The following is an 11,357-nucleotide window of genomic DNA, read 5'->3' on the forward strand; positions in this document are numbered from 1 at the left end:
TGTGCCACAGCCACCGTATGTACTTACAGGGACCTGCAGGAGACGTCCGACGCAAAACGCAAGAGCCCTTCCTTTACAAATTGTCAAGGCGGCACGCAAAAACAGGTGAGATAATGATGTGTACATAACGTGATATGGCTAAACTTGACACGTCTTGTGAAATTTAGATTCAAAGTGTCCACATACCTAATTTTTGCATTGCATTCGCTGGTTAAATCGAAAAACACGAGCATTTTCTACCCGATCAGAGAGAGAGAGCGAGGAGCACCCAACATAGAGACAGGCCAGTCAGTGGCGTCACGAGGGTCAGCAGCACCCGGGGCGGCAGCCCGCCGCGACACCCGACACCCCCCCCCCCCCCCCCCCCCCCCCCACACACACACACACACACTCTCGCTCTCGTGGCCTGCCGCGACACCCCCCTGAGCGCTGCACCCGAAGCAATCCCCCGCCCCCTTCCCCCCCCCCCCCCCTTGTGATGCCACTGAGGCCATTGAGGCTGACTGGATGGAGGCCAGCGGGACCTCAAGTTGGAGTTGCTGGCCTTCATCCATGCTAGCCTCCAGTTTCAGTTTATACCCGTTTGTTTTTTCTCACAAAAGACATAATCAATTGACACCACAGTCTAGTGCATTGCACAAAAATGTTAATTGTCTTTTTTTTTTTTTTGATATCAGGCTTTTTAAGATGCCTTCAATAAAAATAGTCACACAATATGCCAGTCATCGTAAAAGCTTTATTTGATTTGGTACCGTAATACGTCACAGCTGCCACTTGAAATAGTGTGTTGCAATTTAAAATGTGAGATATTTTAGATTACCAATTTTTACTTTTGTTTTGCAAGGAAGTCTGTATTGTACATCACTTTTTAAATTAACCCCTTAAGTGCCAAATTTTTTTTTCGAAAGTAACCTAAAAGTGCCAATTTTTTTTTATTTTAAATTGTTATTCCTCTAGTATTACACATAAAATTTGAAAAGTTTATTACACAAAAATCAGCGGAGGTGAAAAAAATATTTGCCAACTAAAACAAGTGCTGCCATTTATGATCAGCGTTGCAAAACTACCTGGACAAGCCTAGCACGTCCGTGGAATTGAGGGCTACCGAAGAAACCACTGGACGAGCTGAGCTCGTCCACGGCATTTTTAGCCACGACGAGCTCAGCTTGTCCAAGGCACAAGGGGTTAATTGCCAAATGCAAATTTTCTTATGCTTGTGAATGCCTCCATTTCATGCTAGTCGACCATGACTGGTCAGTTTCCTGTTTTAGGGCCCAAAATAAATAACAAAATATAATTTAATTGAAGCAGCAACATTCAAAATATGGTTTTGATTACTGCCACGCTCCAAAGTCGGCTATCCTTCTATGCTTCATCTCTTGTTCCAGTATGTACTATAGGGCTCTGCTACAAGAAACCAGTGGTAACAATAAATGGCACTGAAAAGACTCATACTTTCATTCTCCCCATGTCACTGCTTTTCTGTAGTGGGTCCTGTGGTACCAAAAAGCACAAATTGAGTGGTACACATTGGTACTGATAAATGCTTGCTTAGCTTTCACGCCCAAAATTGGCACCACCTACCTTGCAGCTACCCAGCAGCGTTTCCAAGTGGTACCAATAAGCAATAGTAGAGTTGTTCGCACTGGTGCTCGTAGGCTCTTCCAGCTTTCATCCCCAAAGTTGGTTACGTCTGCATCATCAACTACCAATTTCCTCACACTTCAGCTTCTATGAAGGGTCTAAAACTTCCCTTTTACGTATTGGTGTTGTCGTGCATGTTGGTGGTCATAAACACTTGTTTAGGTTCTATCCCCTAAGTGGGTCTCATCTAAATGACTAAACTACCACTTTTCCCTAGATTACGGTTTCTTAGCAGTGTTTATAATAGCATCAATGAGCAAACACCGAGTTGTACAAATTGGTGCTATACCAGCTTCGTTTGATGTACCTGCACCTCCTGCACCGGTGCAAAAAAAAAGTGCAGGGCAGTGTACTTCCTGTCGTATCTGAATACAGATACCGGAAGTACACTGCCCCACACTTTTCTGCACCGGTGCAAGAGGCACAGGTGAATCGAACAAAGCTGCTACACATTGGAACTCATTGAGCCTGACCCACTATCACCGTGGCATGATCTTATTGTGAGCGGGTTTCCAGTTTACTGCAGCTTGGGTATCTTGTGCATTCATTTAAGCTTTTGAGATATGAGAACACTTTTTAATTTTATCATTTTTCTGAGACAATATTATATAAGAAGGTGGCCCTTCGTAATTTCTCCGAGTGGTTTAGGCCCGTATTGCACTCCGAGTTTAAATATGACGCTTGCGACCTTGCAGTGAACAGGTGAATAAATTGAAGAAACAACAACACTATCTTCCCACGTATACACTTGGCCCCACGGATGCTACCCATGCTCTAGGAATGCAAGAACTCTGCATAACGCCGCTGCTACGTTCTAAATGTAAATGGAAAATAAGAGAATGTTAGAAATCTAACAATAGAAATATATAAATAATTCTGCTACCTTTTTTAATGAAGAATGTACCGACAAAAAAGGGAGGAGGACGCGCAAGGGGGGGTAGGGGTTTAGAAAAAGGGATGATAAGGTAGAGTGAACCCCCATCCAAGGAGAAGAGAAACATGTGTTTCATAAACCAGAACAGCAGGTATGTGGTGTACTCATGAACAGTACTGTTTTATGTCAGGATAAATAGGCAAATGCTTTAAACATTAACATTTTTATCTAGCTAACTTGGCAGTAATATGTAGCTGAAGTTTGATAACCGCCCTTCAGATTTTCAGAGCTCAAGGTGTATGCTTGAGCACTTGTCAGCCTGGGAAGGATGCTTTTCTATGTAGGTACTCTGCGGTGCTGTGAAAAAGCAGCAAAGTGCGGACATCGCAACAAATAAATTAGTTATACAAAATCACAAAAAGACTTCATACCTTGGTGCACAAAGTTTAATGAGCATCATTTGGCATATTGAAACAGTTTTAAAAGTGTGTGGAAAAACGGGTTGAAGGGTGCATCATACTTAATTGTCGCAAATAAGGACATCATTGTGCTGACAGTATTGCAGTCACTTGGCAACACATATATATGGAGTCATTGCACAAAGCACAAAGGAAAGGTAAGGTTTTTAAAAGTTGGAGCACTCGTATTCATTCAGAACTATGAAACACACAATTCAATAGTGCACTCAAAAAGCACAAAGAGCTGTTTGAAAGACTAGTGTTTAAAGGGTACAGAGAGCAGAATCAACGCTTAGTAGAAATATCAGCATTCGTAACCTCAGAATAAATCTAATGAACCAAATAGAATAAAACATATGCCAATATTCTAACAGCATAGGACAAAAACAAACTATTGAATATTTTCTGTCACTGCAATCATCATATAAGCTGGACTGCTTTCCCTGTTATATAAATTTTAATTAACAACAGAAGTATTTCAGTAAAAGCTACAAGATATCTTATAGCTTAGAGTTTACCCATTATTTTCTCCCCAGATTGAACCATAATATGCAAAAAAAACAGGATGGTTCTGCAGAACAGTAAAGTAAAGTTATGCTCATAGTATTACACTGCCAGTACAGTTTCATTCACTTGAGTGTTATTGTCATACATATCACCATTGCCATATGCTATGCATCTTAAGCTTATATATGGGTATGTAACAAACCACTATACTTAATGCTGTACAGCCTGCCAGATGCATAAAATTATTACCTAGTAATATTTTTAACATACATTTGTGTAGCTGGAGCTGTCAAAAACAGTTGACGTTCATTGGATATATGAATCAAGCAACTTCTCATTTTGAAGTGCAGGTACATTAAATGTAACTTCTGCAAGCTACTATGCTGTTATATTTTAAAGGATATGATTATGCACGAATCATCCTAATCTTATAGCGTATCACATTGTGCAAAGTTCACTTATATCCTGCCATAGCTAACTAGACACATTTAGGCCAAGGTCATCATTGATCCGAACACTACGATTACTAGGAGTGGGCTATCTTTTGATGTTTAAAAGAATATAGCAAATCAAGCCAAAAATAGGGGTGGGTTACTTTTCGGGGTGTGGGCATCTCTCGGGATTTTACGGTAGATACTGCCAACTAATTTAACATGTTTTTTTTATATTTTCGTTATACATAGATGCATACCATGGTCGATTCTTCTGGAAATCGATAAACTCACTTTAACACTGAACATGTTGGCTTAAACAATGACGCTGATATGAAACATTCACTTTCAGTCGACTGAGACTGAAAAGAGATTCTGATTCCTCCCAGAGACTACACTTTGTCCTATGCAACTATAGTCTGGCCCTCTAAATATTTACCTGAAACGTTCTAAGCTGACTATAAATTTTATAAATTTCATCCCCATTTTCTCCAAGCTCCACACACTACACCATGGCTATAAGGCAGTATATTGGTTGGCATTTCGTTATAAGAAAAATGCATAAAAACGTGGGGTCTTACAGTAATGTTGCTAATGCACTAATTTTAAACAAAATGCTGTGGGCTGACTTAATGTTTAAATAAAAGAGTGTCAAGGTTAAGGAATGAATTATTAAATAGTACTCCAACAGTGGGTGCCACTCAAGTTCTAAAAGCTTGGTTTTGTCATGCAAGACAAAAAGTGACCAGAAAGAAAAAGAAAGTTTTTCTTTCTACCTTTTGTACTGTGAAAGTTTGTACTTGATGATGCTGAGAAACATTTGAAGAAAAAAAATTGTGATGATGCAGAGAAACATTTGAAGAAAAAAACTTGCATTTGCCATAAAATCAAAGGCTTAAAGTAAAAAAAAACAATTTTACACAAAATGTTGCCAAATGTCTATATCTGTAAGATGTATTTATCACACATGTGAAGCACTCAAGTTTTTAGAGATATAGAAACGATGCTACTCCACTTGCTAGACTTCAAAAGTCAGCAACCCAAAAGAATAAATCATATTTTGCTACACACAGTGCAGGCACGTAGCCAGGGGGGTGCCCATGGGGCCCGGCCCGGCCCCCCCCCCCCCCCCCCCCCCCCCCCAAAAAAAAAATCTTCCATTTTGCTGGGTCCTCCTCTCCCCCCTCCCCCTCATACAGCATTTTGTCATGGGCGCCCCCCCCCCCCCCCCCCCCCCCCCTTCGAAACAAAATCCTGGCTACGTGACTGACACAGTGTATGGGTAGTTTTAATCATGTCTGATAGATTATCTGCCCAGAGAAAGGTGCCTTCTTCTTTAGTTACTTGCCAGTTTGTTAGTATGTCTGTTATAGCAGAATATTGCTAGGTTCAAAATTTTCAGTGATTTAGTATGTTCTAGCAAGTGTAAGGTTATGCCATCGAAGTACACAGGGATAAAATTACAAGGCTGTGAAAAAGCATCCGAAGAGACAGAAAAAGTACATACTGAATTTTTGAGGGGCTTCTCTAGTGACCTGTCTGCTCTGTTCAAGTAATGATATGACAAATGATCCTTAGCAGTTATGAAGTTTCAAGCCAAGGATCATACAGCATACAGTATATTCATGTTCATTCATGCACGGCTGTGTGTTTGTGAATGTATGTGGTTGTGTGTATTTTCCATACCTGATCTTCTATATACATCTATACAACAGTGTTAAACCAAGACTAGTCTCTCCTACTAGACATGCTGAAACGGACCCCAATAAAATCACTGAAGAAGTGATTTTAAGACAATCCCAGAGTATGCAAAAAGAAGCACCATGCCCATAGAGTATTCATTTGCACAAACTCTGAGCCAAAATAAAGATAATTGCAAGTGCCACTAAAAAGTATCTTAAACAGGCTCTTTATCCAGCTATTGCAATTATTAGGCTAGCGGAGGCTTAACATTCAAGAGGAGAAAAGAACAAGTGGCAATGCAAGTACACAGATAAAGGGGAAACACACTAGATCTGTCAATTCCAACATTCCCCATTAGGCAGCTGTACAAGAGAACTTGGGTATTGTGGTTAGCCCATGCAATGTTTTTGCCATGGGAAAGCCCTGCTGGCATCGCTTTGACTAGGCCAACAAGAAACATTTTGACTAGTCTCTGTGCGCAACAACAAATTTCTCCTGTTTACTTTTTGGGCACTTTAGTTTCTTCAATTATACTTGTACAATATAAAAATAATTATGTTTTTAAAGGCCTATGTAGTTTTCTATTACGTTGGAAGCCTCATGAGTCAAGTATCAGTCTTTGGAAACCCTCACCCAAGTCGTTTCGGCCAGCACTATAACACACTATAGCAGTACGAGCATGTTTCACATGCGGTGGCATCTCCAACTTTTTTCCCAAGAAGGGAGACTGACACCCTTAAACCGGCTGCCATGGTTATGTGTCTAATAGAAATACAAAAGGATATGAATGCATTTCTTTCCATCACAAATTGCCTAACAAATTTGCAACTGCTTGTTTCGATAGTGCCCCAATCATCCTGACCCGACTCAATGTAGCAGGTAGGGTCACCAAAGTGCTGAGAAGTTGCTGCCAGAGCAGTATATAAGCAGGCACTTAGCCATCTGAGCCAACCATGGGACTCCAGGCAAAGAGCATGCAGAACAACACTCTCAAGGCCCTCTGGTCACTCACTCTGTTCAACATTAACACTATGGGGTGCCAATATGGCGTCTTTTATACAAAGAATATGTTCTAACAGGCACTCTGATAGCATAAAACATGCTAGCTGATTTTCCAAGAAACACTGCATGATCTTCAATTCTAGTAAACTTCAAGGTTGCCCTGAGGCTCACAAACATCCTTCTGAAATCAGACAACATACTCAAGTACTAACGAATCTAAGCTGTTGCAGCATACCCTTCTTAGACAATAGTGGGTCATAAAATATTATATTGGGGTCGTAAAATATTTCACAGTGCATAAAACAGTGCTGAAGTTATGAGCCCATTTGAGGTGACAATAAAACATTGTGTAATACATTCTTTCTAATCTGAAAAAATCCTCAGACGTAAATGATCAGTGTAAAATTAAAAACAGCTCTGCGATTTGACAGATTTCAGGCAATGTTATAATGAATGCCCTTAAATTCCGTTTAAGGCAACCTTTCATGATGTGAATAGTAAGCATTGAAAAAGAGGCAATGCAATGACATGTGAAATGTGTTGTTTCTCATTCTAGGGTAGCTTGGCATGTGAAATCTGTTGTTTCTCAGGACAGCTTGACATATAACAAATGACATGAAGTAGTGGAGACCACGAGAAAACATGTGAATACATCTACGAGTTCTTGCTTGGAGTTGCAGGGTACTCTTCACGAGTGTAACAAGGATGCACAACTTATTTGCAGACTTGTGACAGGTATTTGCAAATGTCTTCTGTCTGGTGACGTAATCACTACTGAGCTCAAAATTAGAAATAAAACATATGGAACTGCATAATAGGTATAGTTCTATATTTGACAGTGTGATGTATGTCTGGAGGATCAACCTGTTCATTTGTAACTCGGCTTTCATGCTGTTTCACTTGGAAACAGCAGACGTAGCCAGAAATTTCTATCGAGGGGTGCGTTTTACTCTCACAGGATAAGTGAAAGATAAACGGTATAATCTTAGTTGTTCTTGCTTTTCAGTAAAAACAAATATTTGCTTTCTCTTTCCGTTATCCTACATAATAAGACCAAGCAGACAAACAACTGTAAATTTGACTAATACAAAAACCTTTTAATACATGACTGACATAAAAAAATTACTAGAACATAGAACAAGAGCGAGAACATGAAAAGATTTTTCGTCCTGTCTTTCTCTTTCTTGTTACTTCCCGTAATTTAGTTTTAGAATTTACAATTGTTCACGAAGACTAACTGCTTCGTGAACGACATATACTCCGGGCTATCCACTTTCATGTCAAAGTGTTTCTGCAGTATGAACCGGGTTTCAACAGAAACACGTAAGATATACACTTTCTCACCTTGATGAGGTGCCAAGGAACGAAGTAAATAATGCGCGCAGGATCATAATGTAGAAACAGCGCAAAAAATATGGACGAAGCAGAAGAAACACGCAAACAGGAAGAATACTGACTCGCAACAGAAACAAAGTACAAAGGAAAAAAGCAAGAAACCAAACCGGTACCGTCAGTCTCATATGTCAAGCCGCTTGTCCTATCACCCCCATAGCCATCGCATCACGTGGCCACATCTCATTCTCGCAAGCAAAAATTAAATTTTTTTTTTCCGAAAGTGCTATGGACGCTTCACTTATGCTCTGGTCCCCCAGAGTGACAATGTGAAAAGCTCGAGCACTTCTCTCATCATTCTATCTTTGTTTCTTCCTAAAACTGTAGCGAAAAAACAAAGAATGTAGAGAGAAGTGCTACAGCTTTTCACATCATCACTGTGGGGGGCCAGAGCATAAGTGAAGCGTCCATAGCACTTTCGGAAAAAAAAATTAATTTAATTTTTGCTTGCGAGAGTGAGATGTCGCCACGTTGTGATGTGACGGGCAAGGGGATTGACACATGTGACTGACAGTGCCTGTTTGGTTTCTTCCTTTTTTTTTTTTCTTCGTCCTTTCAGTTTCAAGTAATAAAAACTGCAGTTGTGAGTCAGCGTTTGTCCTGTTTACGTGTTTCTTTTGCTCCGTCCGTGTTAATCGCGCTGTTTCTATGTTATGATTACATTATATGCGAGAGGTACCTTGCATAAATTTAAATGAGCACTAGCTCCTATGACCAGTCACCACTGTCAATTAAACTTCAGATGTGATGAAGGTATGTCGTGGTTTTTCTGTCAGTATAGTGACAGCCATTACATTGTAATTGTTGAATCAATGGATGTTTTGAAAGATTTTAGAGCACAACCTAAAACAAATTTGTATGCTTTCCAAAGTGTTTTTTTTTTTTTTTTGTTCCAGTTCCCACAGAAAAAACATGGTAAAATCGGGAACAATAACCACACAACAATATGAATGCCTTCATAAGACAATGTCTCTTTTGGAAGCACTTTTCGCAGGCTGACAACTGAGGTCATCCAAGGCTCTAATTTGATAATGCCACACTGCATTATAGTTTGGCCATCTTTGCAGTACTGAATAAATTTGTGGGCCCTTTACAAACAGGCATGCATAAAAAATCCATCAACAATGTTAAAAAAAAAATCTTGAGAGGGAAATTATATCAAAGCAAACTGAACATACTTTAAAGTGATGCAAATGGGTTATTAATTATAACGAGCACTTGGCTGGTGGGTATCCCCAAACACGGGCTTCCAACTTGGCCAGCAGCCATCTTTGAGTCAGAGTGGTTTACCTGACCTCCAGGTTGTGAAACGGTGACGTGTGCCTGAGCACCTGAGCACGTGTGAGCAGCGTAGCTTGTTGTGCATTGTGGAGGAATTGGAGTAGGAAATGCGGTGGTCAGTGCCATGGGACGGGTTGCCAGGCAGAAAGGAGTGCACCACAAAATACTTTGCACTGTAAAATGAAAAAGCACAAGGTGTGTGTGTTAATACTAGAGCTGTGCAAAGCATGGCTACGAAACGAGAGAGTACACAAAATTTCCTTTGCTGTTTCAAGGTGCAAAGAAGTGTTTTTCCGCTGAAAAGTGCGTAATGCATAAATAACCAACAGCAGTTCCAAATATTACCTGCAGGTTTAGAAATATGCAATCTTTTCACCAGAAAGAGCTGTCTGAATAATTTTATATCCAGCAATATAGTGCTGTGTCGTCGTTAGGTATGTGAACCCTAGGTGAGAAAATCATTTGTCGTCGGCACCGTTTGCAATGACTAATAAAGGTGACAAATGCGATTGCTTGCTAGAGAAAATGTGGGTGTCCAGAAATTTGGTCTATAGAATGAGGAATATTCATTAGGAAAAGTCACACTTAGAAGAGAACTCCTTGAATAAAAAAATGAGCAACTACATTAAGGATTAAAGAACAAAAGTAAATGGGGCTTTAGGGATCAGATGACGAATGGTTTAGCCAAAAAAACAGGTTGTTTTACCAAAATAGGTGCCTACACACACAGTGATATATGACAAGGGTTTGATTTTTTTTTTGGTTTACACAAAATCTTTTCAATGGCAACAAACAAACGATGGTAACGCAAGGGACAATGGTGATGGGAGGCGTGAAAACCTGATGGCGATCGATATTACTCTCTGCCCTCGATGACATAGTTTTTGCGTTCAGATCCCACCGGATTTTGCCCCCGAAAAAAAGCACTAATAGCTACCACTAAAAAAAAAAAAAAAAAAGAAATGAAGAATGCTAATTTTTAAAATTTTTTTTTTAAACTTCAATTTTACGTAACTGAAAATGGCCAGATACCTCAGAGCAGCACAGCACACGTAGTAACACATACTACTCCAAGTTTGAGGCCCAATCAGTTAGTTGCCAGATTGTCTCCCCTTCAATACAGCGATTGCATACTCTCTGTGGCAGTGTCGTCCTAAACACCCCCATTTAATATTTAGCTACAACTATAGTAATTGCCCGGTGCTTACAAAAAGAAGAAAAAAATAAAACCATACAGTCTTGGATTAAGTGGAGATACCACACATATTACTGGAAAAAAATTTTAAACTTTAATATGCATACATATTCACAAAAAGAAGTATATATATTAGATAAAAACTAAAAACATAAGCCAAATAAAAATTAAAAACGATTTAAACCAAAATGACCAAACCCTAGATATGGCCAAATAGTCAAGTCCCACAGCACTTAAAAAAGTTTCAGAATGTCAAAAAATGCTCTTATTGCCCATATTTATAAATTGAGATATAGATGGTGTACTGCACCACATTTATTAAGCTCTGCCACAACCTTCACTGTAATATAACATGGGACACCTAACACTGACACCTCCTGGTCCTTGCTACAGATACAACTAAACAACCATATGCAAATGTGGACAGCAAGGGCAATGACACAGCTTTTGCTTGTATTACACCAAGCTAAGAGTGCCAAGCAGTGCATTTCCTGTTAAACTATGTGCTTGGTGGCAGGGAGATCAGCAGGTTTCAATTCCTGGAATAAGAGTCAGTAGGTTGATGGACAGCAAAATTCTCTGAGGCAAGAGAGAATAACCCCTGTATTAAAATAGAAACATTTGAAGCAGCAAGACTGAAGAGACATGAGCTGAAGCATTCAATCAGCACCTCCCAGTCAAGGCTCAAGCAAAAAGCATCCCTGCAGGAACTCTGCACATCCTAAACCACTGTGATGTTACCCATTGTCGAGAGGGTAAGCATTAAGTGAAGAGTAAGTCTGGAGTCAAATGCAGTGAATGTGACTGCTAAAATGTCACATCACTAGCACTTCCTGGGTGTCTGAAGATGTGAGAAAGGCTCAAACTGCAATGTAGGCTTCTTTCATGGA

This window comes from Ixodes scapularis, unplaced genomic scaffold (genome assembly GCF_016920785.2).
Source record: "Ixodes scapularis isolate PalLabHiFi unplaced genomic scaffold, ASM1692078v2 PGA_scaffold9__187_contigs__length_104089568, whole genome shotgun sequence".
In the NCBI taxonomy this organism is placed as follows: Eukaryota; Metazoa; Arthropoda; class Arachnida; order Ixodida; family Ixodidae; genus Ixodes; species Ixodes scapularis.